The sequence below is a fragment of the Corythoichthys intestinalis genome, chromosome 12, assembly GCF_030265065.1.
Source record: "Corythoichthys intestinalis isolate RoL2023-P3 chromosome 12, ASM3026506v1, whole genome shotgun sequence".
NCBI classification, from domain to species: Eukaryota; Metazoa; Chordata; class Actinopteri; order Syngnathiformes; family Syngnathidae; genus Corythoichthys; species Corythoichthys intestinalis.
In genome coordinates, this window is record NC_080406.1 from 53,974,631 (window position 1) to 54,002,267 (window position 27,637).

Here is a 27,637-nt window from a genome sequence, read left to right on the forward strand (position 1 = left end):
TACTTCAGAATTCAGATCCTACACTATGAGTAGCTTTAAAATGACACCCTTTATGAAAAATCTTGATTGCAATGAATAATTATTATACTATTTTATACAGTGGTATATTACAATATTAATGCCAGATATTTTTTTTAAGAATTGTTTTGAATCATTTTGGAAAGGCGAAGTCAGTGTTCTGAATCTGTTTACATTCCATCTTTTGCACTAGTTAATGCTATGAGCTTTTGACCTCATTGTTTATTTGCGATTTGTTGTTGTTATTTACGTGTTTATTCGTATTTTAATAAAGAATTTAAGTGTTCCAAAATGTTTTTGTGACTTAATAAGCGTCATCAAAAATTTTATTGTTAAATTAGTAAAAAAAATACAATTTTTAAAAGGGGGGGGGGGGTTATTAGATTAGTCAACTAATCGTAAAAATAGTCGGCTGACTAATCTGAAAAAAATTGGTCCTTTGGGACAGCCCTATTTGTACCGTGTACCGGAACATATTTCCTCCACACCTTTCTTGTCTTTTTTACCCCTGACCCATTTTTATGCCTGCAATCCAGTATAATAATAATGTGGAGCCCAAGGTACTGATATGAGTCCACCCCCTGCACCACCTCCCCCTGGATGACAACTGGGGCAGGGGCCCTCTTGTTCCTCCTGTAGTCCACCACCAGCTCCCTGGGCTTGCTGATGTTGAGTCTCAAATGGTTGCTGCTGCACCATATTATAAAGTTGTTTATCAGTTGTTTATCAGCCCAAAGGAGCTTTCATTTTTTTGTTGAGTTTGGCTGTGCTTGTGGACAAAACGAACACTGTTTGTCCTGAGGACGGCTCCATTTTTGTCTATTTACATCTATTTTTGTTGAACAATTTTGAGTGGTATTAAGACAAATGTTTTATTTTTTTGCATTCCTGGATAGTTAAGAGATGATTACAATTTTGTATTTTCTTGTATGTTAATACACAAATTTGAATTCAAGTATTGTTATTTAACTTTGCTAAAAAAAAAAAAAAGTTGAAATAATAAAAATAAAAGTTTTCAAAATGTTTCTATAGTAGTTTTTGAAAACAAAGTTCAGAATCGAACTGTATATCACCTGAACTAATACATATGCACCGCAAAAACCATCTCCTTAAAACAGCAACAACAACAACAAAAAAACAACAACAACAAAACTAAAATTCCCTTGTTTTCAGTGTAAATCTACTAAAAATAAGTGAAATGATCTGCCAGTGTTTTAAGTAAGTTTTACTCCGATTTCTGGAAATTAGAAAAATAGCTGGGTGAAAATAAGTTTAACAGGCCTAAGTTTAGCAAAAAGCTTCAATATTTAATCATTTTTTAAAAAATTGTTTGTCAGAAATGTTCGTAACTCAAGAATAGATATTGTTCAAAACATTATTTGAAAGCATTTTTTTCTTGATTTTAGATTTTTGGGCTTAGTAAGAACAAATGGTATTATTTACTAAAAGTAATTTGAAGAATATGACACATTAATCTGTGAACTAGCCTTTAAAACTCAAAACAAGAAGAAAATAATTCGACTAGATTTAAGAAAGATGATCAGATTAAGATGTTGTGCTGTAAATTTGCAGTGTGAAATTTAATATAAATCAATACAGATTTATTTTTGCATTAATAATTTAGCTTATCAATGAATTTGGTTCTTATTAGTGAGAAATGTATCCCTGAATCTGTTTGGTCTTATTAATGTCTTAACCTATTAAAGTATTAACCTACGCCTTTGATTGTGTGTATTGCATAAGAGTAGCATTTTTTCCCGAATTTTAATGGTTTGAGACAGGCCTCATTTGCCAGCGTGGAGGGAGGAAACTTTTACTTTCTGCGAGGATGGCAACCCCAAATGGACAACAATCTTAAACGAAAAAGATTTGGTGCAGACTTATTTGACAGCACTTATCTTAACAGAACTCAACACATATGGTGCAAAAGAACTGCATTTTACCTTGATGAATTCTCATAAAAATGTTCAAAGGGAGACATCTTTGTATTTATACATTTTTAAATATTAAGCGCAGTGATATGTTACCTTTTTTGAGGAGTGGTGTTAAATGCATCAAACGCAGTAGAGGAATAACTTTAAGTAACAAATCCTAATTTCTTCTACCTATTCAAGCCTCCACAAACACATGTATTTCAATTATTTTTAAACAAGGACCAACGCATTCCGTACAAAGAACAATGGCATTTTATTTTGTAAAATAAATAACTATCAAACTATATACAAGAAATCATTTTTTTAAAAAGTGTACAGAAACAACAGAAATTAAATACAGTATATACATCACAAATACAGTATATACATATTTAAAACTTGACTTTTTGAAATAGTCCAAAGCGATTTTCTTTGGTTTTTTTTTTTGTTTTTTACGAAGATCTTGTGTGCCAGTTCATGTGACTTCCTATGTGTATGTCACTTTGATAAGCCCACTTTTCTTTGTACCGGGTAATAGCCAGGGTCCTCCAATGTAGCAGGCTTAAATTTTTCTTTCACTTTCACCTTCACCTTGGTGATGTTTTCCATTCCTGACAAAAAAAATAAAATAAATAAATAAATCTGTTTTTAATCTATTCCGACTCTATACCAGTGATGACAAGCTGTTTGTGCAAGTAATAAATCATGATGAAATCCGAATCTCAAAGTTTAAAGCCATTCCCATATAACAATAGCCATAAATCAAATTATTATTTGAGTGAAGCAAGACAGTCTCAATTTCACACTCAGTATTTACTGTATACAGTGGTACCTCTACATACGATCGATTCGACACACGAACTTTTCGACATCCGACGTAAAATTTGACTCGCCATTTGTTTCTACATCCGACGACATGCTCGAAATACGACGACAATGGCAGCACCGCAGACGAATGCATGGCGGATTTTCTTGTGTGACAAATCAACACAGGTTTCAGAAAAGGTTGGTACAGGTGGTGAAACAAGGAAAAAGTTGACGCTTACCTTCTAAATGAAGATGCAAATGACAGAAAAATATGAGCGTAGGGTGGGCATCCGTGAAATGGCTCAACAATACATCTCCACGGTCCTCCTCCGACCATCGTTCGCCAGTCTTTATAAATTAAGCTGACAATTCTTATTGTGGTAACATCTCCAGAGAAATCGCCAGCTTCGCCACGTTTTCATCATTTCTTTCGCAACTTATTCAACACAAAACGCCTGCTGTCTGCCGCAATTGACGATGTTCTCAAGAAAGCATTGAAAGCGAAAGTAAACTTTCACCCGCTCCCCTCCCTCTTTGTCACGTCAGCGCCACGGTACCTTCAGGTACAGAAAAAAACGTCCGCCTTATTAGAACCCGTTTTGTTTCACCATTACAGGAATTATTATTATTATTATATTATTAATCCGATTTTTATTTATTATTTATTTGTTTTGCTATATGTAATTGCCTTTTGTAATAGTACCAGCAGTATTTTTTAAGGATTTAGTGCAGGTTTTTGGGCTGTGGAACGAATTAATGGAATTATAATGTATTCCTATGGGAAAATCCTGCTCGACATACGACCATTTCGACTTACAAACAAGCTCCTGGAACGGATTAACTTCGTATGTAGAGGTACCACTGTACTTGTATTAGTTAGCTGTACTAACGCATTAACAAACGTATTTTGTAATGGTCCAAAACCGTCTCTGTATCAAGTCTTTCATATATTTCAGTAAAAAAAAATACAAATCGTCAAATTGTAAACATTAGTCCGATTTAAGCAAATAGGCAAGTTAAAGTCACTTGATTTCCTATAGTTCAGCAGTGACATATCCCAACTTGGCACATAAAATAGAATCCAGTCATCAAAATAAAAGTCATAATTAAAGTTGATCAAAAGAAATTAAAACGTGAAAACAGTATAAGACCAACAAACAGATGTGCCTAACCTAAACCAATAAGCCCCTAAATAGAATAGAAGTTTCCTTGGTTACCTTCGACTCTTGGGAATACGCCTCCACTGCTTGAGCGTCTCCCCCAGGTGGATGGTGTGCTCCTGTATCAGCTTCCGGATATGTTGGATCCAGTCCATCGTGATCTCAGTAGTGGAAGCCTATCGATAAGAAAGACAGTCGACGGTTAATGCCATTTGGAAATCAACCACTTTTGAGAATTTTCACTCTGTCTTCCCACAAAGTCTGAATAGAACACATAACCACCTCTTATTCGATGGAGTTTTAACTAATATATATGATGTATTTCAACACAAACAAAACTTTTTACAAAACTTGATGTTTAACTTTTATTCATGTTGATGAAAAAAAAACAGTCGAGGCTAAAAATAACATTCAGAGAAGAATGTTAATTAAAGGGAGAAAAAAAGAAATCGAGGTGGACAGAAATGCTCAGCATCATGTCAAAGTTGCTTATAATCTGTGAGAGCAGTGTGCAGAAATCTCACACTGGTCAAACCGAAGGAGGAAAAGAAGAGAGGAGGAATGTCTAACCTTAAGAACAATCTTGCTCGATGTCCGTGGTCGGCCCAACGAAAGAGCAAACTTGCTTGGGTCTCCCTTCAGGTGCTCTGTCAGCTTTATGTCGTGTATCTAAGGAAGAAATGGAATGATTGTCTTTAATCAAAATGAGCATATCAGAGGGACAGCACATGTTAGAGGATTTGGAGAGAAAGTCACAGAGGCCAGACTGAGCTGGCTTGGGCATGTGATTGAAAGTTTATTAGCAACAGGATGCTGGATTCCCATATGCCAGGCAGGAGGTCGAGAGGACGACCAAAGAGGAGGCTTATGGATGCAGTTAAAGAGGACGTGAAGTTGACGTGAGTTGTTGTGAGAGCAGAGGATACAGAGGACAGGGTTAGAAAAGGGAAAAGGAAGAAGATTGTATCGATAGAAAGTGTGTTAGAGATTACTTACATTGAGTTTTCTCTGATATATGTACCTGCTCTTCCCCTTGTCGTCCTTGACTACCTTGCAGAACACCAAGGACTTCTCCAAGAGGAAGAGTTGTCTACTTTTTGTGTAAGTACACATAACTTCAACAATGAGTGAATTTATCTTTCCCATGTTCAGTCACCTTCCAGCACGGAGAGATGCATGGCATCGTTGGCTCTCTTGGGAATGCTGAGAGTCACATCCAGGGCTTTCTTGAGTTCTGCTTTCCCTTCTTCACAGCATTCCATCAGATCCTAAAATAAGCAAAAATACACTTAAAAGGTTGTGGAAAAAAAAGTGCAAAAAAAATTCAGTTGTGTTCAGTTGTGAGTGAGAGTAGGTGCTAAGGAACACTCAAATTGTGAAGTTGAACAGTGGTTTAAAGTGTTTTCTTCTAGTGTGTCATGTCGTGAATGTATCTCCTGCAATTTATGTTGGGTTCCTGAATAAAAAAATTTAAAAATATATATATATATTAAAAAAAAAAAAAAAAAAACTCCCCATACCTTTAGCAAGAGTGGATATTTCGTTATTCTCTGCACTGGCTTCAGCAGGTAGGAGTTGACTGAGTATGCCGGTCCGTGCTTCTGCTGAATGTTCTGTTGAGGAAGAGAGAAATATATGTATGACAATGACATTCCATGTCTTGTAGTTTCATTTTGGATCACCGTGACATTTAACTTACATGAAAATAGTCCACAGCATGCTCCATGATGAGCTGACTGGATTCTTCGTTGTTCTTGCAGTGTTCCACATACAACTTGAATTTATCAGCCTATTTAAACAAGAATGCTCAGCATTACTTACGATAATTTTTCAGTATGGTTATGGTTACTGAGGAAGCGATATACATACCCATGTGATAAAGCACTTTCCGACATCTTTGGGGACATGTTCATATTTTTCCAGGTCTTAGAGAAAGATGCTGAAGAAAGAAAGGACAAGGAACCCAGTTAATACATTTCAAAATAAGAGCGGTGGCCATTGCTGTTCAAGGTTTGCATACATCTCACTCAATGACGTGGAAAAGTGCATACAAACAAACTTGTGGTAATGTCTGTCATGTAAGGCAATGCTTTACATGTGATAATTGACCAGGAAAAGCCTATTCGGTCCACTTAGCGTAAAGATGTGAATCCTTTTTGAGAAAAAGTCACTGCTAATGCTTACCTGTGATGGAATTCATACAGGTCCGTAATGTTCCCAAAGATGACGTGCTTCACATTGGCGATTCCTGGAGGGATCTCTTCCTCCTTTGTCAACATCTCCCCCAAGTAAATCTGCATGATACCAAACAAAGATGAATTTGTTCATAGAGATTGTCTTTAAAAAATAAATAAATAAATAAGTTAAAGAAAAAGAAACGTCAGTGCATTCCCGTAGGTCTCGCACGTAGGCCTTTTCGGTTTGAACCAGCTCATTCAAAATAAACCTATAGAAAACAAGCAAGGTGTGAGTGTGTCTGTTGCTGTCTTTCAAACTGCATTACTAAAATAATCAGTGGCATAACTAGTCACATACGTACATTTTCAGATTTTTCTTTCTTCTCGTCGAGGGCATCCGCAGTGGCAGAATGGATGTCCTTTTGGAGCTCCAATGTGCTGGTCACCATGTTCTCGTCACCGTTGCTCAACAGGTCTGTGTCTATATTGAAGCCTGCTGAACCCACAGAGCACTCTGTTATGTATTCTGCAGAATATAAGTAGATGAAAAAATTAGGGCTGTCAAAATGATCTCTTTAACGGGCGGTAATTTTTTTTTTTAATGAATCACGTTACAATCAACGCACATGCCCCGCTCAAACAGATTAAAATGACAGTACAGTTTAATGTTCGCTTGTTACTTGTTTTTTGGTGTTTGGCGACCTCTGCTGGCGCTTGGGTCCAACTGATTTTATGTGTTACACTATGAGTGAGCATGGTGTAATTGTTGACATCAACAATAGCGAGCTTATAGTTTATTTTTTGATTGAAAATTTTACAAATTTTAATAAAACGAAAACATTAAGAGGGGTTTTAATATAAAATTTCTATAACTTGTACTAACATTTATCTTTTAAGAACTACAAGTCTTTCTATCCATGGATCGCTTTAAGAGAATGTTAATAATGTTAATGCCATCTTGTTGATTTATTGTTATTATAAACAAATACAGTACTTATGTCCCGTATGTTGAATGTATATATTCATCTTGTGTCTTATCTTTCCATTCCAACAATAATTTATAGAAAAATATGGCATTTTTTATAGATGGTTTGAATTGCGATTAATTACGATTAATTAATTTTTAAGCTGTAATTAACTCGATTAAAATTTTTAATCGTTTGACAGCCCGAGAAAAAATGATTAAGCGACCACTGATGGGCACATAGAGAGGTTTGATGAACTAGTGACGGTGGGCCACGAGAGCTTATCGAGTGTGCTCTGTAAATCTTCCAGATCCACCAAAGAGTCAGAGCTCAATAACTGTATGGAGCACTTATTTAACAAATTGGCTGCCATGCATTGACAACGCTAGACGTCCGAGCCACTTTGACTGGCAGAGGCTATGGCAGTGAGTGATCGCTGCCAGCCCTCCGAGTTAAAAGATTGAAAGTTGAGTATTCACAGGTAGTCCTCCCAGTTAAAATGATTTGGATATGAATTGTTGTTAAAGGCAGGGGGAAAATATATTTAAATATATATAAATACATATAATAATAATAATAAATATTTATATATATATATATATATATATATATTTATTTTTTTTTTTCTTTAGAGTGTTATTGGAGCAATAACCAGAGTGCATTTCTGTTTTTTTAAATCATTTTAATGTTATCAATTTTATTTCTACTAAAATGTTATTCATTTCTAATTTCAGTTTTTTCTGGAAAAAAATTAAATGATAGTTATTAATGATTTATACCAAATGTTGTAGCCTGCATGACCCAAAATGTGATGTCCACGTATGTGAATGCCAGATTTCCGTGGGTTTAAGGTAAATTGTTGTTGTTGGTGCAAGTGGTATATTTATTATTATTATTTATTTATTATTTAATAATATATTGTATTATTATTATTTACCAAAAATACGCATACACGTTCTTGGAACGTACCACCGGCATAGTAGAGGGGTATCCCATACCACGCATCGCTGATTAAACTGCTCAATTCATCTTTAACGTTAAAAAAAATATATTGCAGATGTTAAATACTGTGCAAATGATTGAACATAAAACACGATAAATAGCTCCCTTCGCACTGGCGTTGAGCACGAGCAGTTTAATGATCAGGATGAATTTAATAAATACCTGCGTGCAAAATATACATTTTAGCAGTTAACGGCTGAACTTTAGCACAACGCTACGGTATATCCCAAATGTTGTTTTCGACCCAACAAAAGTGAATGACGGGTACCAGTCAGTTAAATGGTAAGCACAATTAGGTAAATACAAGAACAAAGATGTTAAAAACGGGCTGCAACAACTAATATTTTCCGTCAAACAAAGTCACCGATAAAACGTTAATTTTAAATACATTGCAACAACTTGGCACGACGCATAAGGAACCAAACATGAACGAAGCTCACTAAAAGCGACAAATTAAAGTTAGTAAAAGCTAGCATCCAAGCATTCTTTTACACCGTTTTTTTTTTTTTTTTTTTTTTTATTTCTCAGTTTAGTTTTTTTTTTTTTTCATCACCCACACTCAAATGAGCATGCCTATAACACTCGGCGACCAAACTATACAACCATATAAGTTAATCAAACTTACCTCCCAGGCTTTCAGGATGTGCAAAAAATTGATATGCGAGGTGTTGCGTGGTAGAAAGGTTTGTCAAAGTGAGTCGTGTGTCTCCAGATGAGTCGCGCGCGGTCAACTGCAGCATCTGACTGAATGACATCTGCTGGATGCTGTAGGACTGTCTGTAGGTGATGGTGCACGTGACATCAAAGAGCTGACCAATGAGGATCTTAGTTTGTCATGCTCTTTCATCTCTATTTTGACCTTAACCCCACCTCCTTCACGTATGATGTGATGGGAGCACTTGAAGCCATTTACACAAGTGTTGTGACCAAAATGAACTTGAAAAAAAATGGTTGCATTTTGTCTTAGCGATTGTCGCGCGCGCGCGTCATCGGGGTTGGCAAACAGAAATCTCCCTATTTGCAATTTCTACAACTTAACAGGTATGATTTTCTCCTTCCCCCAAATTTATTTTACTTGTCATTATTAACAAGTTTTCAAACATTTTACAGAAACGTTAACCTATTTTGGATGAAACCCCAAAAGGGTCCAAATTAAATAAATGAAAACAACATTTTGAAATACATACGATTATGATGAATAACAAATTGTGTAATATGGCCCTAAAATTGTGAAATAAGGTGATATTGTAATGAAAAAGATTTTACAAAATAAAAAGCGTTTTTGGCCATTTTTTTTTAAATTTCATAATGCCTTTTTCACACAGCACAATATTTTACAAGATTTTTTTTTTTTTTTTTAACAAATTCTTTTTTTGTGTGTGTGTGGTCATACACAGTGAGGCAAATGAGTATTTAGTCAACCACCAATTGTGCAAGTTCTCCTACTTGAAAAGATTAGAGAGGCCTGGAACTGTCAACATGGGTAAACCTCTACCATGAGAGACAGAATGTGGAAAACAAAAAAAACAGAAAATCACATTGTTTGATTTTTAAAGAATTTATTTCCAAATTAGAGTGGAAAATAAGTATTTGGTCACCTACAAACAAGCAAGATTTCTGGCTGTTAAAGAGGTCTAACTTCTAACGAGGTCTAACGAGGCTCCACTCATTACCTGTATTAATGGCACCTGTTTTAACTCATTATCGGTATAAAAGACAGCTATCCACAAGCTCAGTTAGTCACACTCCAAACTCCACTATGGCCAAGACCATAGAGCTGTCGAAGGACACCAGAGACAAAATTGTAGGTGTGAAAAGCTTGTAAAGAGTTACAGAAAATGTTTGGCCTCCGTTATTGCCAACAAAGGGTACATAACAAAGTATTGAGATGAACTTTTGGTATTGACCAAATACTTATTTTCCACCATGATTTGCAAATAAATTCTTGAAAAATCAAACAATGTGATTTTCTAGTTTTTTTTCCCCCCCCCACATTCTGTCTCTCATGGTTGAGGTTTACCCATGTTGACAATTACAGGCCTCTCTAATATTTTCAACGGGGAGAACTTGCACAATTAGTGGTTGACTAAATACTTATTTGCCCCACTGTAAACACACACAGAACACTTTAAAATGCAACTTTTTTTTAACCTTGACCTATAACCTTATTACCTTGTCTTCACTGATGCAACAGCATCTATTGCACATATGATAGCTGTTTTGGAAGGTGTACTTCTTTCTCCACTTGAAGTTTGTGTGTGGGAAGGTAGTGGACTTGGTGAGCTTGGTGCTGATGTGGATAAGTTGGCTGTAAAAGATGACCCTGGATGTACGGAGGTGGAAGGAAAATATTTCAGAGGAGCATCTACAAAGAGAAGAAAGTGGATTGTTACACTATATTAGTCAAATAGCTGTTGATTGTGAAACCAGCATGATATAACCATAATAGCGCTTAAATTCTTGCAGCCTACTGTACCTGGCTCTATCAGGTGTTAGGATCCGGCCACTATCTTTGACAAGAAAAGCTGAAAAATAAAATAACTTCATGAAGCACTGCAACTACACAAGGCCATCCAATAATAATGAATTTAATAATATATAATAATTTAATTGAATATTATTCTTCATGAACGGAATTGCCATTTTAATGAATTAATGACAAATTTAGTAACAAATGTTTGCATATTTAATGGTATATTTATTTAATTAACCTTGGCACTTGTAGACAAGTCACGTTTAATGACACAATTTAACACAAGTTAAAAATACTTCATATCACATCAAAATCAGAAAGACACAATTTTTGTCCCCAATACACTAAGTCTAACTTTCTATAAAATTGGAGGGGGAGTAAATTTAACTGAAACCAATCCACAGCTTGTTGAATAGTGAAAATATTTCTAAAACAACAGACCTGGCTAATAGTAGTACCAGTACAGTATAATTTAGCTTGAGCAGTACGTCATATAAACTCTATGTAAACCGCTAGCTTGCAATTGCGCAAAGTCAAGGGCGTAGGTTTGGTCTCAACATTGGTAGGGACAATATAACAGCATAATCTGCATGTAAACTTTTTGCTCGGGTTTGGACATTAATCAGACCAAACAGATTAGGTCAACCGGTGACGGCTACATTTATCACCAATATGAACCTAATTAATTGATATGCTAAATCGGGGGTGCTCATTACGTCGATCATGATCGACCAGTCGATCGCAACGCTAGTGTGGGTTGCTCCCAAAAAACATTTTTTGAAAATGTATATACAGTGCCTTGCAAAAGTATTCGGCCCCCTTGAACCTTGCAACCTTTCGCCACATTTCAGGCTTCAAACATTAAGATATAAAATTTTAATTTTTTGTCAAGAATCAACAATAAGTGGGACACAATCGTGAAGTGGAACAAAATTTATTGGCTTATTTAAACTTTTTTAACAAATAAAAAACTGAAAAGTGGGGTGTGCAATATTATTCGGCCCCCTTGCGTTAATACTTTGTAGCGCCACCTTTTGCTCCAATTACAGCTGCAAGTCGCTTGGGGTATGTTTCTATCAGTTTTGCACATCGAGAGACTGACATTCTTGCCCATTCTTCCTTGCAAAACAGCTCGAGCTCAGTGAGGTTGGATGGAGAGTGTTTGTGAACAGCAGTCTTCAGCTCTTTCCACAGATTCTCGATTGGATTCAGGTCTGGACTTTGACTTGGCCATTCTAACACCTGGATACGTTTATTTTTGAACCATTCCATTGTAGATTTGGCTTTATGTTTTGGATCATTGTCCTGTTGGAAGATAAATCTCCGTCCCAGTCTCAGGTCTTGTGCAGATACCAACAGGTTTTCTTCCAGAATGTTCCTGTATTTGGCTGCATCCATCTTCCCGTCAATTTTAACCATCTTCCCTGTCCCTGCTGAAGAAATGCAGGCCCAAACCATGATGCTGCCACCACCATGTTTGACAGTGGGGATGGTGTGTTCAGGGTGATGAGCTGTGTTGCTTTTACCCCAAACATATCGTTTTGCATTGTGGCCAAAAAGTTCAATTTTGGTTTCATCTGACCAGAGCACCTTCTTCCACATGTTTGGTGTGTCTCCCAGGTGGCTTGTGGCAAACTTTAAACGAGACTTTTTATGGATATCTTTGAGAAATGGCTTTCTTCTTGCCACTCTTCCATATAGGCCAGATTTGTGCAGTGTACGACTGATTGTTGTCCTATGGACAGACTCTCCCACCTCAGCTGTAGATCTCTGCAGTTCATCCAGAGTGATCATGGGCCTCTTGGCTGCATCTCTGATCAGTTTTCTCCTTGTTTGAGAAGAAAGTTTGGAAGGACGGCCGGGTCTTGGTAGATTTGCAGTGGTCTGATGCTCCTTCCATTTCAATATGATGGCTTGCACAGTGCTCCTTGAGATGTTTAAAGCTTGGGAAATCTTTTTGTATCCAAATCCAGCTTTAAACTTCTCCACAACAGTATCTCTGACCTGCCTGGTGTGTTCCTTGGTTTTCATAATGCTCTCTGCACTTTAAACAGAACCCTGAGACTATCACAGAGCAGGTGCATTTATACGGGGACTTGATTACACACAGGTAGATTCTATTTATCATCATCGGTCATTTAGGACAACATTGGATCATTCAGAGATCCTCACTGGACTTCTGGAGTGAGTTTGCTGCACTGAAAGTAAAGGGGCCGAATAATATTGCACGCCCCACTTTTCAGTTTTTTATTTGTTAAAAAAGTTTAAATTATCCAATAAATGTTGTTCCACTTCACGATTGTGTCCCACTTGTTGTTGATTCTTGAAAAAAAAATTAAATTTCATATCTTTATGTTTGAAGCCTGAAATGTGGCGAAAGGTTGCAAGATTCAAGGGGGCCGAATACTTTTGCAAGGCACTGTATATTGTTGTATTTTAAGCCAAAAAAAATGTTGTGTTTGATAGAACAATATGTCTAAATGCTGCCTTAGCAGTTTCATGCTGAACTAAGCCACCAAACTATTCTTAATTTGTATGTTTTACCCTGGAACCCCCGTTTACAGACAATGCTCAGCCACTTTGTTTCAACCCAGCCATAAATAGAAGCTAAGTAATCGTATTTATTATTCGAAATGTCTGTCATTTTTAGTTTACAATCATTAATTGATGTCTAGTATTTGTTTAAAAAAAAGACTTTAAAAATTTAGAGTGTGACTGGGTCTTTAAGGTGCCGAATTTGCGTACGTAAACTGGATGTGCTTGGGCGACGGGAAGGTCAAACAGAAAGGTAAGTCAATGTGTGGAGCTGTAATATAGTGTTGAAGTGTTAAAATATATCTGCCAGCCATTTGAGCGGTTGTCTAGAGGCCCCCCCCCCCCCCCCCCCAAAAAAAATCAAATAAATAACATTTAAAAAATAAATAATAAAAATTTAAAAAAAAGAGAAAAAAATCAACTTGCACCCACTCACCCACACCTCAAATGGACAAATGAAGCCCAAATATCAAATGATCCTACAAGTACTTCAGATACTACTCTATCACCACTTTTATTATGAACAAGTTTCTTTTCTTATAGACAAAAAATTGGGGGGGATACAAATTATTTCAGACTGTTGACCCCCTCTACCAAAATTTGTACCCTGCCCCCCTCCAAAACGGCCAAATTAAGTCTGACCATTAAATTATTTAACAATTACCTCAGATAGTACTCTAACAGCCCTGTTATTTTTGCACATCTTTTTTTTTTTTTTTTGTTAATCACAGACAAAGATGGAGGGGGAGACAAATTATTTCCGACTGTTTACCCTCTGGTTTAATTAAATTGGACGTACATAGCCATCAATGACATGCAATGATAAGTACAATGAAAAAAATCAGGAGTTTCACTTGGAAACATAACCAGCGTCTATTTGTTTCTATTCATTTAAATTGTATTGGTTTAAAATTTTTAACATTGCATGTATTGCATTTAAAGGAGCATTTTTTCCCGAGTTTTAATGATTTGAGACAGGCTTCTTTAGCCAAAGTGGAGGAATGAAACTTTTAGTTTCTGCGAGGATGGCGACCCCAAGTGGACAACAATAATAAACGGAAACAATAGACCCTACCCACGTGACGTCACAACTCCGCCCTCCTGACTGGTGCCGCCCAATTGTCCGTCAACACATCGTGTTTACCTGTTACGGCTACTACATTCCTCCTATTTACGGCGTGTTTTTCTGCTCGTTAACATTAATAATCAAAATGGTGAAGGCGTGTGTGGCGGTCGGTTGCAACAACAGAGAAGATAGACGCAGAGATTTGAAGTTCTACCGGATTCCGAGAGACCCGGAGAGGTGAGAGAGAGATGGGCTGCTGCAATTCGACGAGAAAACTGGGCTCCAAACGATTACCACAGATTATGTACAGTAGTAGTCATTTTATATCTGGTAAAGTGCATTTAATGTATATTTAGAGGGTTTTGGGCTGACAACCACAATTAAGATCATTGCTAGGCTAATCGCCTACAACATACACATATGTATGTAGTGAGAGTGCTATCGCTAAACCATATAAACATTAAAAGCCCTAGCTCCATTGACAAATGACATGTGGATGTTAGCAAGAACAAAAGATTTTGAATTGAAAATTTCGTAACTCACCTTTCCAAGCACAAGATAGATTCCAGCCGAATTTTCGTGGACGAGGACCCGTTTGACCCAACCAGCAACGAAGTATTTATAAGCCTCCAAGCGCTTAAAATTTTTCAAACTCTCGTGAGTATAGGCTGATTTTGTGTGGACAAGATAGTTGTAAATATCATGGTAACTAGCAGATGTCAGGCAAATACGGCGAAGACAGTGGGTCGAAAAACATCGATTTAGGCATCAAATATGGATCTGGCGAATGGATAAACTGAAGCTTTTCCACATAACGCCTTTTATGCAACACATCCAGTGAGTTTACGGCATCCGAAAGCACCGGGTCTTCCATGAAATGCATTATAAATTGCTCGATCAATTGAGACCATTGATAATACAGACACAAAATGACGGACAAGGGGGCGGAACAATACAGCGATCACGTGATTTTGTGACGTCGGTGGGTAGGGTCTATTTGGTGCACTTATTTGAGAGCACTTATTTTAACAGAATTAAACACATATGGTACAACTCAATTTACGTCACACAGCCTCTTGTATTTGGACATTTCTAAATATTAAAGGCGGTGATATGTTAGATTTTTGAGGAGTGGTGTTGAATGCATCAAAAGCATTAAAAGAAAAACCTGAAGTACCAAATCCTCATTTCTTCTACCAATTCAAGCTCCCACAAACACGTGTATTTACAGTATTTTTAAATGAGGACCAACACATTCCGTGTAAAGAACGACATTTTATTTTGTAAAAAAAAACATATCTACATAATCATATAACTGTATCCAACTATATACAAGAAATCATTTTTTAAAACGTGTACAAAAACAACACAAATTATATACAGTACATACATATATTACAACTTGACATTTTGAAATAGCTCAAAGCTGTTTTCTTCGTTTGTTTGTTTGTTTGTTTGTTTTTACAAGGACCTTATCAATGTGTCCAAGTTTATGTAAGTTCCTATGTGTATGTCACTTTGAGAAGCCCACTTTTCTTTGTACCGGGTATTAGCCAGGGTCCTCCAATGTAGCAGGCATCGATCTTTCTTTCACCTTCATCTTTGTGATGTTTTCCATTCCTTCAAAAAACACAACAATTCTGTTTTTAATTTATTCCGACTCTATACCAGTGAGGAGAGTAAGTCACATGCTTTTTGTGCAAGTAATAAATCATTATGAAATCAGAATCTCAAAACTTTAAAGCCATTCCCAGGTAACAATATCCATAAATCAAAATTATTACTTGGGTGAAGCTAGACAGTCTCCATTTCACACTCGGTATTTACTGTATACTTGTATTAGTTGGACTAAGACAAATATAAAACATGTATTTTGTAATTGTCCAAAACCGTCTGTGTACCAAGTAATTCATACATTTCAGTTAAAAATAATATGTGATTTAAGCAAATAGGTTATGTTGAAGTCGCTTGATTTCCTTTAGTTCAGCAGTGACATACCCCAACTTGACACATAAAATAGAATCCAGTAATTCAAATAAAAGCCATAATTAAAGTTGATCGAATGAAATAAAAATGTGAGAACAGTATAAGATCAACAAACATATGTGCCTAACCTAAACCAATATGCCCCTTAATAGTATAGAAGTTTCCTTGGTTACCTTTGACTTTTGGGAATACGCCTCGGCTCCTTAAGCGCCTCCCCCAGGTGGATGGTCTGCTCCTGTATCAGCTTCAGGATATGTTGGATCCAGTCCATCTTGATCTCTGCAGTGGAAGCATAATGATAAGAAAGACAGTCAAAGGTTAATACCATTTGGAAATCAACCACTTTTGAGAATATTCACTCTGTCTTACCACAAAAGTCTGAATAAAACACATAACCACCTCTTATTCGGTTGAGTTTTAACTAATATATGATGTTCTTCTACAGTTACAAAACATTTATTCATGTTGATGAACAAAAAAAATACAGTCGAGGCAAAAAATAACATACACAGAGAAGAACGTTAATTAAAGGAAGAAAAAAAATCGAGGTGGACAACAATGCTCAGCATCATGTCAAAGTGGCTTAATCTGTGAGAGCAGTGTGTGAAAATCTCACACTCGTCAAACTGAAGGAGGAAAAGAGGAAGAACATCTAACCTTCAAAACAATCTTGCTGGATGTCCAGGTTCGGCCCAACGCGAAAGCAAATATGCGGGGGTCTCCCTTCAGGTGCTCTGTCATCTTTATTTCAGCTATCTAAGGAAGAAATTAAATCATTGTCTTTAGTAAAAATGAGCATGTCAGACGGACAGCAAATGTTGGAGGATTTAGAGACAAAGTCGGAGAGACCAGACTGAGATGGTTTGGCCATGTAATAGTAAGTATCTTGGCAAAAGAATGCTGGATTCCAATATACCAGGCAGGAAGTCGAGAGGACGACCAAAGAGGAGGTTTATGGATGTAGTTAAGGAGGACGTGAGAAGTGAGAGCAGAGGATACAGAGGACAGGGTTAGATGGAGTCAACTGATTCGCTGTGGCAACCCCTGAAAGGAAAAGAAGAAGATTGTATCGATAGAAAGTGTGTTAAAGATGACTTACATTGAGTTTTTTCTTGTATATGTGCCTGCTCTTCCCCTTGGCGTCCTTGACCACCTTGCAGACCACCTTGCAGACCACCAAGGACTTCTCCAAGAGGAAGAGCTGTCTATTTTTGCCCATTTTGAATGGGATCTTTGAGTACCATACTTTGAAGGAGTCCTGTAGGAGCAGCTCACCTTGGGACTCAACGCTGTCATCAAATCCTGAAGGAAGAGAGATTGAGCGATGTAAGCAAACTTAACTTTAACAATGAGTGAATTTTTCTTTCCCATGTTCAGTCACCTTCCAGCATGAAGAGATGTATAGCATCGTTGGCTCTCTTGGGAATTCTGAGTCACATCCAGGGCTTTCTTGAGTTCGGCTTTCCCTTTCTCACAGCATTCCAGGAGATCCTAAAAAAAAGGAAAAAATACAATGAAAAGGTCGTGCAAAAAAGTGCAAAAAAATTTCAGGGGAAAAAAAAACTAAGCAGGAGTCATAAATCGTATGATAGAACCACTATTGACAGCTACTGAGTGAGACCAGGTGCTAAACAATACTCAAATTGTGAAGTTGAACAGTGGTTTAAAGTGTTTTTTCTTCTTGTGTGTTGTGTCGTGAATGTATCTTCTGCAATTTATGTTGGGTTCCTGAATAAAAAACTTGACCGCCCCCCCATACCTTTAGCAGGAGTGGATATTTCGTTATTCTCTGAACTGGCTTCGGCAGGTAGGAGTTGACAGAGTTGGCGAGTCCGTGCTTCTGCTCAATGTTCTGTTGAGGAAGAGAGAAAATAATGTAAGACAATGACGTTCCATGTCTTGTAGTTTCAGTTTGGATCACCATGACGTTTAACTTACATTAAAATAGTCCACAGCAGCTCCGTGATGAGCCGAGTCGATTCTTCGTTGTTCTTGCAGTATTCCACATACAACTGGAATTTATCAGCCTATTTAAAAAAGAATGCTCACTTTTACTTGCAATAATTTTTCAGTGTGGTGATGGTCACTGAGGAAGCGATATACATACCCATGTGACAAAGCACTTTCCAACATCTTCAGGGACGTGTTCGTATTTTTCCAGCTCTTTGAGAAAGATGCTGAAGAAAGAAAGGACAACGAACCCAGTTAATACATTTCAAAATAAGAGCGGTGGTCATTGCTGTTAAAGGTTTGCATACATCTCAATCAATGACGTGGAAAAGTGCATACAAACAAATTTGTGGTCGTGTAAGGTAATGTTTTACATGTGAGAATGTATGGGGTCAGATTAGTCTCATAAGTACTCGTACATACATTGTGGGATTCGTAAACACATAGCACGCGAAACACACACACATTGTGGGATTCGTACACACATAGCATGCGAACCACACGCAATTGTGGGATTCGTACACACATAGCACGCGAACCACACACATTGTGGGATTCGTAAACACATAGCACGCGAAACACACACACATCGTGGGATTCGTAAACACATAGCACGCGAAACACAAACACATTCACCAAATGTGTGTGTGAATTGTTTTACGCGCATTTGCAACGTGCTTCCAATTACAAATTCCCACTTACGAATACAAATTCCCACTTACTAATGTGTGGATCGTTTTGATACCCGTCATGCGCAACTGAGAAGAACACATGCATTTTTTTAACTGGAGCCCGTCTTCAGCCAATCAGACGTCTTCTTCTTAAACAGCCAATCACAAGGGCTGGGCTGTTTCGTTACGTCACTGCTGTGCGCCTTCAAGTCCGGTGTACTGAGTGACAAGTGACAAATGGGGAGCTTTTGTAAAAGTAGGAGCCCCGTTTTTGACAGCTCAACTCGACCGCGGGGACTATCGATGCAAGGTGTCCCGTCGAACAAATGTAGCGTACGTGTAGCATACGTTTAACGGTTTTGCCTTTCTCTGTCATTGACAGCTGAAGACGTCCCATCCATTTTGAGTGGGAGGACCTCCCATGCACTTCAAATGTATTGGATGTCAACTGGTGAAAAACTCATTGAACCGCTCAGCAGAGGGATGATGAGAGCAAGATTAGATGTCTAATACTGTACTATATGTGGCACATTTTTAACAGGCTTTTTTTCCGCCAAATAAGTCTTTTTAAGATTACTTTCTCCATTTCAAGCCTATTTGAAAGTCATACTTGGGAAAATTCAGACTTCTTAATGTATGATTGTGATGTCTATGCTTAAACCAATTTAAGACCATTTTAAAAGGAAAAAAATAGACATTATAAGCCTGTTAAAAATGCTACCTACAGTGACAGTATTTAAAGGATGGTAGTCTATTACGGATATAAAAAAATATATTTTTTGAAAGACTTGGAGCAACAGAGCTTTCTTGCCAAATGAATCACATTTGATACACTTAGGATTTAGAACTCTTTCCTCAAAAAAAAAAAAAAAAAAAAAAATGGATGCAAGTCAACTCATGCATCTGCATGTTCCATGAGAAAAACAGGATTTAACAAGGAAAATAGATATTAGAGCGCTTATTACACATTTTTCTTTACAAATTTGGAAAAAAAAAGGTTTAAGACCTTATTTTTCACATTTTGTGATTCTCTGACAATTGCTTCATATTGCAGGCATTAAGGGGTTAAGACCTGCCACATGAATTTTACTACCTTTTTAAACACTTTTTTTTATTGCGACAAACCTAATAAGTGATCAATGATGGCAAGAGAGGATAAAGCGCAGCAGCAAATCCTCAGATCTGTTCTTTGGATGCCTTTGAAAGTAAATAGTGACATTGAGAGCAATCAGGAGTTCAATTATGTGAGGTGAGGAGACCAAGTAAGTTTTGAGACATTTTTTAATTTAAATAGACATCTCAGACTCCCAGCCTGTAGGAGGGCACAGGCTAGATCTCCTCGAGCCTTCAGAACTTCGGGAAGGTGGGTCTGGTTGTGCCTGAGATCTCCATTGGCCATATACTCTTCCGCAAACTGAAATGGCATTTTAGGCATTCTGTTACATATCAGTGCTAAACAACAACAGCAGCAAAGTTTTACTGCAGAGACTCCGAAATCTTAAAATCATTACCTTTAATGTGAAAACCCCACAGCTACTGTTGTTCTGCTGCTTGTTATGGGCCACAGTTTTGGTAGTCCAAGTTTCTATTTGGAACTCACGGCCCGCCAACCTCAAGAAGTTCCTAATTATTGTTTTATAAGCAAAACAATGAAGATGAACATTGAACTATTAACTTCCATATTAACATAATACTAGGAATTTAAACTTTCTGAAGCGGTTACCTCCAATTCCGCAAGATTTTGCTCATATTTGTCCTCGTTACTCAAGGGATCGTTGATCACCAGTGTTCTCTTAGAAATGTGGACAATCTATAAAAGGTTAGTTCCTTTGTGTAATTCTGCACAATGACAGATTTATGTAGTTAACTTACTAATGAAATTTAACTTCTGTATGGCATCAGCTAAATTAATAGCTATATATAATACATTCCAGAATCGGTAGGTCTTAAGAAAATATAAGAAACCCACTAACCACTAAAATCCAATGAGCGCATACAGGACAGGACAGGACAAATACACTTTTTTTTTCAACAGGGAATTTCCTCTGAAGAACATACAATACCAAATTATTGTTATTTTGGGTTACTGGCGTTAAAATAATATAGCTAAATATTGGCATGAAATGGATTACCTTTCTAACAGGCTGAAATTTTCCCAAAAGCAGACTCCCAGCTACCACAGCAGAGAGTTGGTGAATGGGCTCCTGTTAAAAAAAGGGGTAACAACATTACAACTATACTCCGGCAAAAAATAAATGCATTGAGAAAAACTATATCCAGCACTTGGCTGCTGCCTTTCAATGAGGATATGCATGTATGCATCAAATACTTGCATAGCAAAATAAAAAAATTGGCAAAAGGCAAGAATCTTTGTTATTTGCTAAACACTTATTGTTCCCACTGACTTCATCAGACAGCCAGCCGTTGCCTTTTAGCGTATGAAAAGATGTGTCATATAATTTATACGGTCCAACGACAGCCTCCACCTTGCCTTGATCCTCTGCAGCCCACAGTAATTTAACTGAAAACACAACATTGTTAAATCAAAAAAGTTATTATTTACGGCACTTGACCAGATGACCATCCGGTCAAAATTATCTACTGAATAGGCCAAACCACCAAACAAATCCTGTCGGTCGTTCACCAATTTTGTAAGAGCTGTACGAAGTAGAAGGGTACAATTAGATATACATTTTAGAACACCAACAACAACTTGCCGTTTTATGTTTGCTATTTGTCCTCTCATCCAGCCCATTCGTCTTAGGATGATATGCAGCTGTAACACTCCTTTCAATGCACAGGAGGCACAAAGGTTATCGTTGAGCTGAAAAATTGATACATTGTAAATAAATCCAATTAAAAAAATAAAAAATAAATAAAAAAGGGGGAAAACAACAATGCCAAAATCCCACTGTGAAAATAATTTAATGCATTCAGATACCTAATTGACAAATTCTCTTCCTTGGTCGGACAGGATTCTTTGGGGGCATCTGTGTCTATAAACAATTGAGCAGATACGTTATGCCACTTCTGATGCTGTTTTGTTTTTTAAAGGAAAGGCCTCAACACACTTGGAAAAATAATCGGTGGCAGTAAGAATGTACTGAAAGCCATCCTTGGTTTTTGGGAGAGGCCCAGTCAGGTCTATCCCAACCAACTCCCAAACAGCAGACACCTGTGAAAGGCAAATCCAATATTGAACATATCTCTTACAGCTATTCCTACAAAATCTGAAGAGCACCATGTTTTATCTTTGAAGTTTTTAACTTAATCTGGGTAGATGGCTCCCACCTTGATATGAAGGGAACACATAAAAACCTAATTTTCACGCATGTCCAAATATTAAATACATGCGTGACATTAGACAAAGCTGTTTCCAATTTTTCACGCATGTAATAAAAACCAGAAATACATTTCTTTATTTGATTACACACGGTCAGTATGAAAATATACCTTAATGCTTTGTAATGGCTGTGTCACACACAGCCAAAGAGTTACCAGTCCTCTGACATCCGTCGCATTCAGAGACCTTAAAACAAATCGTCATGAGAAACGGGTCAGGTTAATAAGATCTGAAATAGCTCACCAAAATTAGTTAGTGACAAAATGCAGAAATAAACCATCACATACCCATCAGTCAATGTCCACCGTCATGCCATCCCAATAATTTCTGGAGTACATTGAGGATCTGGTTTTAACAGTGCCTGTGTGTGCACCAATTGAAGCCGAGTGTACTTCATTAAACAGTGATCGTGCTTCTGTTTGGGACTGGATCACATATAAACACAAATACACACAAATAACAATTATATAGCTGTATACACACACACACACACACACACACACACATATATATATATTATAAATAACAGCAACATCACAAATACTTTGCCTACTCACCCTTCAGTTTGAGCTTCTGCATATATCTTCTTAAAGCACATTTCTGAGATTCACTATAAATTAGGGAATTCACCCCTAGACATAAAATTGAAAATCTCCTGGAACCTCTTCTCCATGTTGTACACCAACTGTAAAGCACATGCACAGAAAGACAAATTTGAAAAATGACTTCCAAATACTTTATACATACACTCCCGAAAACAATGATTAGCAGTTAAGCTTTTTTGAAAAATTTTAATATATATAGGACTTAGCCTTCTCAAAATATAATGGCTTAATTGGGTCACTAGCCATTTGTAGATATGGTTAATTTCTGTATGATTTCAAGCACGAAACTCCATTAAAACCCAGGTGACCCAAATGTTTAATGCTTATATCATACAATGCTAACTTCCGTACGCTGTTAACCGGCTATAATGTAAAAAAATCTCTCTTGAACAATAACCGAATCGCCATTAAAACTTTGGCGACCAACATGTTTACTGCTTAGACGTTAACTTCATTACGCTTTTGTCTTGCAATATCATCAATATTCCAATTCAGTCTTTCGTGTATATGTATTTGCTTACAGAGGTTAGCGGACAAAACGCACTATACAATGAATATACTTTAGAAATATTACTCCCTTCCAACGACAACAATAGAAGCAAGGAAGCTAGTGTTTACTCCTTATCATGAGACGTTAACTTCGTTACGCTTTCGTCTTGCAATATCAACAATATTCCAATTAAGTATTTCGTGTATATGTAATTGCTTACATAGGTTAGTGGTCAAAAGGCACTATAAAAAGAAAATACTTTAGAAATTTACTTACCCGCACGACAACCGCATGAACTGCGTTGTAGTCTAAAAGGAATCTCCAGCCGGACTTGAAGGCGCACAGCAGTGACGTAACGAAACAGCCCAGCCCTTGTGATTGGCTGTTTAAGAAGAAGACGTCTGATTGGCTGAAGACGGGCTCCAGTTAAAAAAATGCATGTGTTCTTCTCAGTTGCGCATGACGGGTATCAAAACGATCCACACATTCGTAAGTGGGAATTTGTATTCGTAAGTGGGAATTTGTAATTGGAAGCACGTTACAAATGCGCGTAAAACAATTCACACACACATTTGGTGAATGTGTTTGTGTTTCGCGTGCTATGTGTTTACGAATCCCACGATGTGTGTGTGTTTCGCGTGCTATGTGTTTACGAATCCCACAATGTGTGTACGAATCCCACAATGTGTGTGTGTTTCGCATGCTATGTGTTTATGAATCCCACAATGTGTGTACGAGTACTTATGAGACTAATCTGACCCCATAAGAATTGACCAGGAATAGCCTATTTGTTAATCTGGTCCACTCTACGTAAAGATGTAAATCATTTTTGAGTAAGGTCACTGCTAACGCTTACCTGTGATAGAATTCATACAGCTCCAAAATGTTCCCAAAGATGACGTGCTCCATATTGGCAATTGCTGGAGGGATCTTTTCCTCATCGGCCAACATCTCCCTCATGTAAATCTGCATGATATCAAACAAAGATGAACTTTTTTATCGAGATTGTCTTAAAAATAAATAAATAAAAAGCATTTAACGACAAAAGAAACTCACATCAATGCATTCCCGTAGGTCTCGCACGTAGGCCTTTTCGGTTTCAATTAGCTCATTCAAAATAAACCTAAAAGAAAACAAAGTGTGAGTGTGTCTGTTGTTATTGTCTGTCAAACTGCAATATTAAATTAATCAGTGGCATAATTAGTCACATACATTTTTCTGCGCGCAGACTTTGCTTTCTTCTCGTCCAGGGTGTCCGCAGTGGCGAGATGGATGTCCATTTGGAGCTCCAACGTGCTGGTCACCATATTCTCAAAACAGTTGCTCAACAGTTCTGTGTCAAGATCAGATCCTGCTGAACCCAAAGAGCACTCTGCTATGTATTCTACAGACGATAAGTAGATGAAAAAATGAATAAGCGACCAGTGATGGGCACATAAAGTAGTTTGATGAACCAGGGACGGTGGGCCACGAGAGATCATCAAGTGTGCTGTGGAAAATCTTCCAGGTTCACCTAAGAGGTCAGAGCTCGATAACTGTACAGGGCACTCATTTCACGCATTGGCTGCCATACATTGACGATGCTAGAAGACGACGCCGATCCATTTTGACTGGGAGAGGCTATGGCAATGAGTGATCGCTGCCATGCCCTCCGAGTTAAAAGACTGAAAGTTGAGTATTCACAGGTAGTCCTCCCAGTTAAAATGATTTGGACGTCAATTGTTGTTAATGGCAGGGAATTAATATAATGATTTTTTTCCCCAAGCAACTTTAGAGTGTTATTGGAGCAATCACCAGAGTGTATTTCTGTTTTTTAATGATTTTAATGTTATCAATGTTATTTCTACTAGCATGTTATTCATCTCTAATTTCATTTTTTTATCTGGAAAAAAAATGTTAGTTATTAATGATTTATAACAAATGTGGTAGCCTGCATGACCCAAAATGTGATGTCCACGTATGTGAATGCCAGATTTGCGTGGGTTTAAGTTAAATTGTTGGTGGTGGTTTATTTATCGCCCCCCAAAAAATGCATACACGTTCTTGGAACACAAAATGAATACACGCTCTTGGAATGTACCACCGGCATAACATAACAGAGGGGTGTCCGTATCCCATACTCGCAGATTACTACTCAATTAATCTTTAACGTTAGAAAAAAAATATTGCAGATGTTAAATACTGTGCAAATGGTTGAACATAAAACACGATAAATAGCTCTCTCTGCATTTGGCGTCGAGCACGAGCAGTTTAAAGTTAATGATGAATTGAATAACAACCTGCTTGCAAAATATACATTTTAGCACTTAACGGCTGAACTTTAGCACAACGCTACAGTATATCCCAAATGTTGTTTTCGACCCAACAAAAGTGAATGCCGGATACCAGTCAGTTAAATGGTAAACACAATTAGGTAAAAACAATAACAAAGATGTTGCAAACGGCTAGCAATTACCAATATTTTCCGTCAAAGATGTCACAAATAAAACGTTCATTTTAAATACATCGCAACAACTTGGCACGGCGCATAACGAACCAAATATGAAAGAAGCTCACTAAAAGCGACAAATTAAAGTTAGTAAAAGCTGGCATCCTAGCATTTTTTACACCGTTATTTGATATTTCTCAGCTTTTTTTTTTTTTTTAATCACACGCACTCAAGTAAGCATACCTCTATCACTCGGTGACTAAACTATACAACAATAATTCATCAAACTTACTTCCCAGGCTTTCAGAATGTGCAAAAAGTTGATATGCGAGGTGTTCCGTGGTAGAAAGGTATGTCCAAGTGAGTCGTGTGTCTACAGATGAGTCGCGTGCGTTCAACTGCAGCATCTGACTGAATGACATCTGCTGGATGCTGTAGACTGTAGGTGGTGCAGCACGTGACATCAAAGAGCTGACCAATGAGGCTCTTAGTTTGTCATGCTCTTTGATCTGGATTTTGACCTTGACCCCACCTCCTTCGGACCTCTGCTATGGGATGGGAGCACTTGTAGCCATTTTTCTCCTTTTCCCAAATTTACTTTATTGTCATTATTTTCAAACATTTTACAGTAACATTAACCCATTTTGTATGAAACCCCAAAAGGGTCCAAATTAAATAAATGAAAATAACATTTTGAAATACATACGATTATGATAAATAACAAATTGTGTAATATGGCCCTGAAATTGTAATTTTTTTTTAAGGAAATAAAGTGGTTTTCACAACAACAACAACAAAAAATTATTTCATAATTTCTTTTTCACTAAGCACAAAGATATTTTACAAGATAAAAAGTTTTTCACGAATTGTTTTTTTTTGTTTGTTTGTTTGTTTGTTTGTTTTTTTGTTTTTTTTTTGTCATATATTTGACTGACAGTGCACACTTCGTTGTGCTGGAAAACGACATAAAATATAAAGGCCATTGTAAAAAAATACATTATGATTTTTTTTTCCCACAAAGAATATTTTTGTTAACGACATGAAATATGAAGGCCATTGTGGAAAAATACTTTATGAAAATATTATCTTCTTTTTGACAAAGATTTTTTTTTGTTCACGTTCTTATTTATGATAGTAGTATTATTTCGCTATTATTGTTAGGTGACATCCTAATGACAAGCTGTGTGCCCATTGGTAACGAAATAACAATTGTTACCAGTCATAAAAATGCTATTCTCCTAAAAATAGTACAAATTGGCAAAACTCAAAACATAACATGATTCAGGGGGACTCAACTCATGAAATGATGTGCCACAAAACACTAAAAATAAATTGGGGCACAAATAGGTTAAGTGCTGGTAGCTTGTCAGGTGTAAGTGGGCTGCACCGCAAACTTTGATTTGATTTTTTTTTCCTTTTAATTTTTTTTTCAATCCGTGGAACAAAAGTCGACCACTAAATTTTCAACTAAACTGCAAATACTTGTGGAGAAGCAACTATGTAGGAAAATTGGCTTCAGCGAGGAACATTTCATGGTTATGCAGGAACACAATCTTATCCTGTGCCTCCATGAAAAACCCATTTGGTTCAACATTACCATTAGATGGCAGAAGATGCCCTGAAATTCTCCTACCTTTGAATTGTTGTTCCGTTCCTGTTCAAAATGCACATATACTAAAAACTAGGGTTGGGAATCTCTGGCATGAAGCCGATTCGATATGTATCTAGATACACAGGTTACGATTCGATTGAAAAACAATACATTTTTAAGGCCGACCGATTCAATTCGATACAGTTTAAGAACGATACGGTTCGATACAGAGTGAAAACGATACGATAGTAAACATTTTTTGTGTGTGTTCGTACAGTATTTTAAACATATAAAAAAGACCACATTTCAAATAGCAAAATAAACAAAAAAATTTCATACCAATGTTATGTTTTATCTTTTTATGAAAAAAAAAAAATAAATAAGGCTTACTATATGACCGTCATTTTGTTGGATGGGATTGATAATAAAATAAAACTCCTGTGACAGACAACAATAA

General features: G+C 37.0%; 4 long non-coding RNA genes across 11 annotated transcripts; 1 reads left to right on the plus strand and 3 right to left on the minus strand.

Moving 5' to 3' along the window:
• Window positions 1-2,524: 2,524 nt before the first annotated feature.
• Window positions 2,525-8,871, minus strand: LOC130927396 (uncharacterized). Of its 2 annotated transcripts, none has more exons than XR_009066422.1 (10): window positions 8,668-8,871; window positions 6,438-6,568; window positions 6,083-6,344; window positions 5,768-5,837; window positions 5,598-5,687; window positions 5,419-5,511; window positions 4,920-5,166; window positions 4,469-4,567; window positions 3,956-4,074; window positions 2,525-2,542 (listed from the first exon to the last, which is right to left on the minus strand). It is a non-coding gene; the product is annotated as an uncharacterized LOC130927396 (long non-coding RNA). The 2 variants fall into 2 exon arrangements; XR_009066421.1 differs by having other exon boundaries at window positions 6,438-6,601.
• Window positions 8,872-15,444: 6,573 nt separating this feature from the next.
• Window positions 15,445-18,282, minus strand: LOC130927398 (uncharacterized). Its single transcript, XR_009066423.1, has 8 exons — window positions 18,210-18,282; window positions 18,041-18,129; window positions 17,862-17,954; window positions 17,484-17,593; window positions 17,202-17,404; window positions 16,760-16,858; window positions 16,276-16,381; window positions 15,445-15,736 (listed from the first exon to the last, which is right to left on the minus strand). It is a non-coding gene; the product is annotated as an uncharacterized LOC130927398 (long non-coding RNA).
• A 173-nt stretch (window positions 18,283-18,455) lies between these two features.
• On the plus strand, window positions 18,456-21,436 carry LOC130927399 (uncharacterized). Its single transcript, XR_009066424.1, has 2 exons — window positions 18,456-19,033; window positions 19,106-21,436. It is a non-coding gene; the product is annotated as an uncharacterized LOC130927399 (long non-coding RNA).
• LOC130927395 (uncharacterized) lies at window positions 19,976-23,761 on the minus strand. Of its 7 annotated transcripts, none has more exons than XR_009066418.1 (12): window positions 23,438-23,755; window positions 22,624-22,751; window positions 22,354-22,491; window positions 22,177-22,252; window positions 21,795-21,898; window positions 21,665-21,719; window positions 21,129-21,547; window positions 20,856-20,927; window positions 20,697-20,768; window positions 20,447-20,562; window positions 20,235-20,346; window positions 19,976-20,137 (listed from the first exon to the last, which is right to left on the minus strand). It is a non-coding gene; the product is annotated as an uncharacterized LOC130927395 (long non-coding RNA). The 7 variants fall into 7 exon arrangements; XR_009066416.1 differs by having other exon boundaries at window positions 20,447-20,533; window positions 23,438-23,750; XR_009066417.1 differs by having other exon boundaries at window positions 20,697-20,927; window positions 23,438-23,758.
• Between the last annotated feature and the right edge of the window lie 3,876 nt (window positions 23,762-27,637).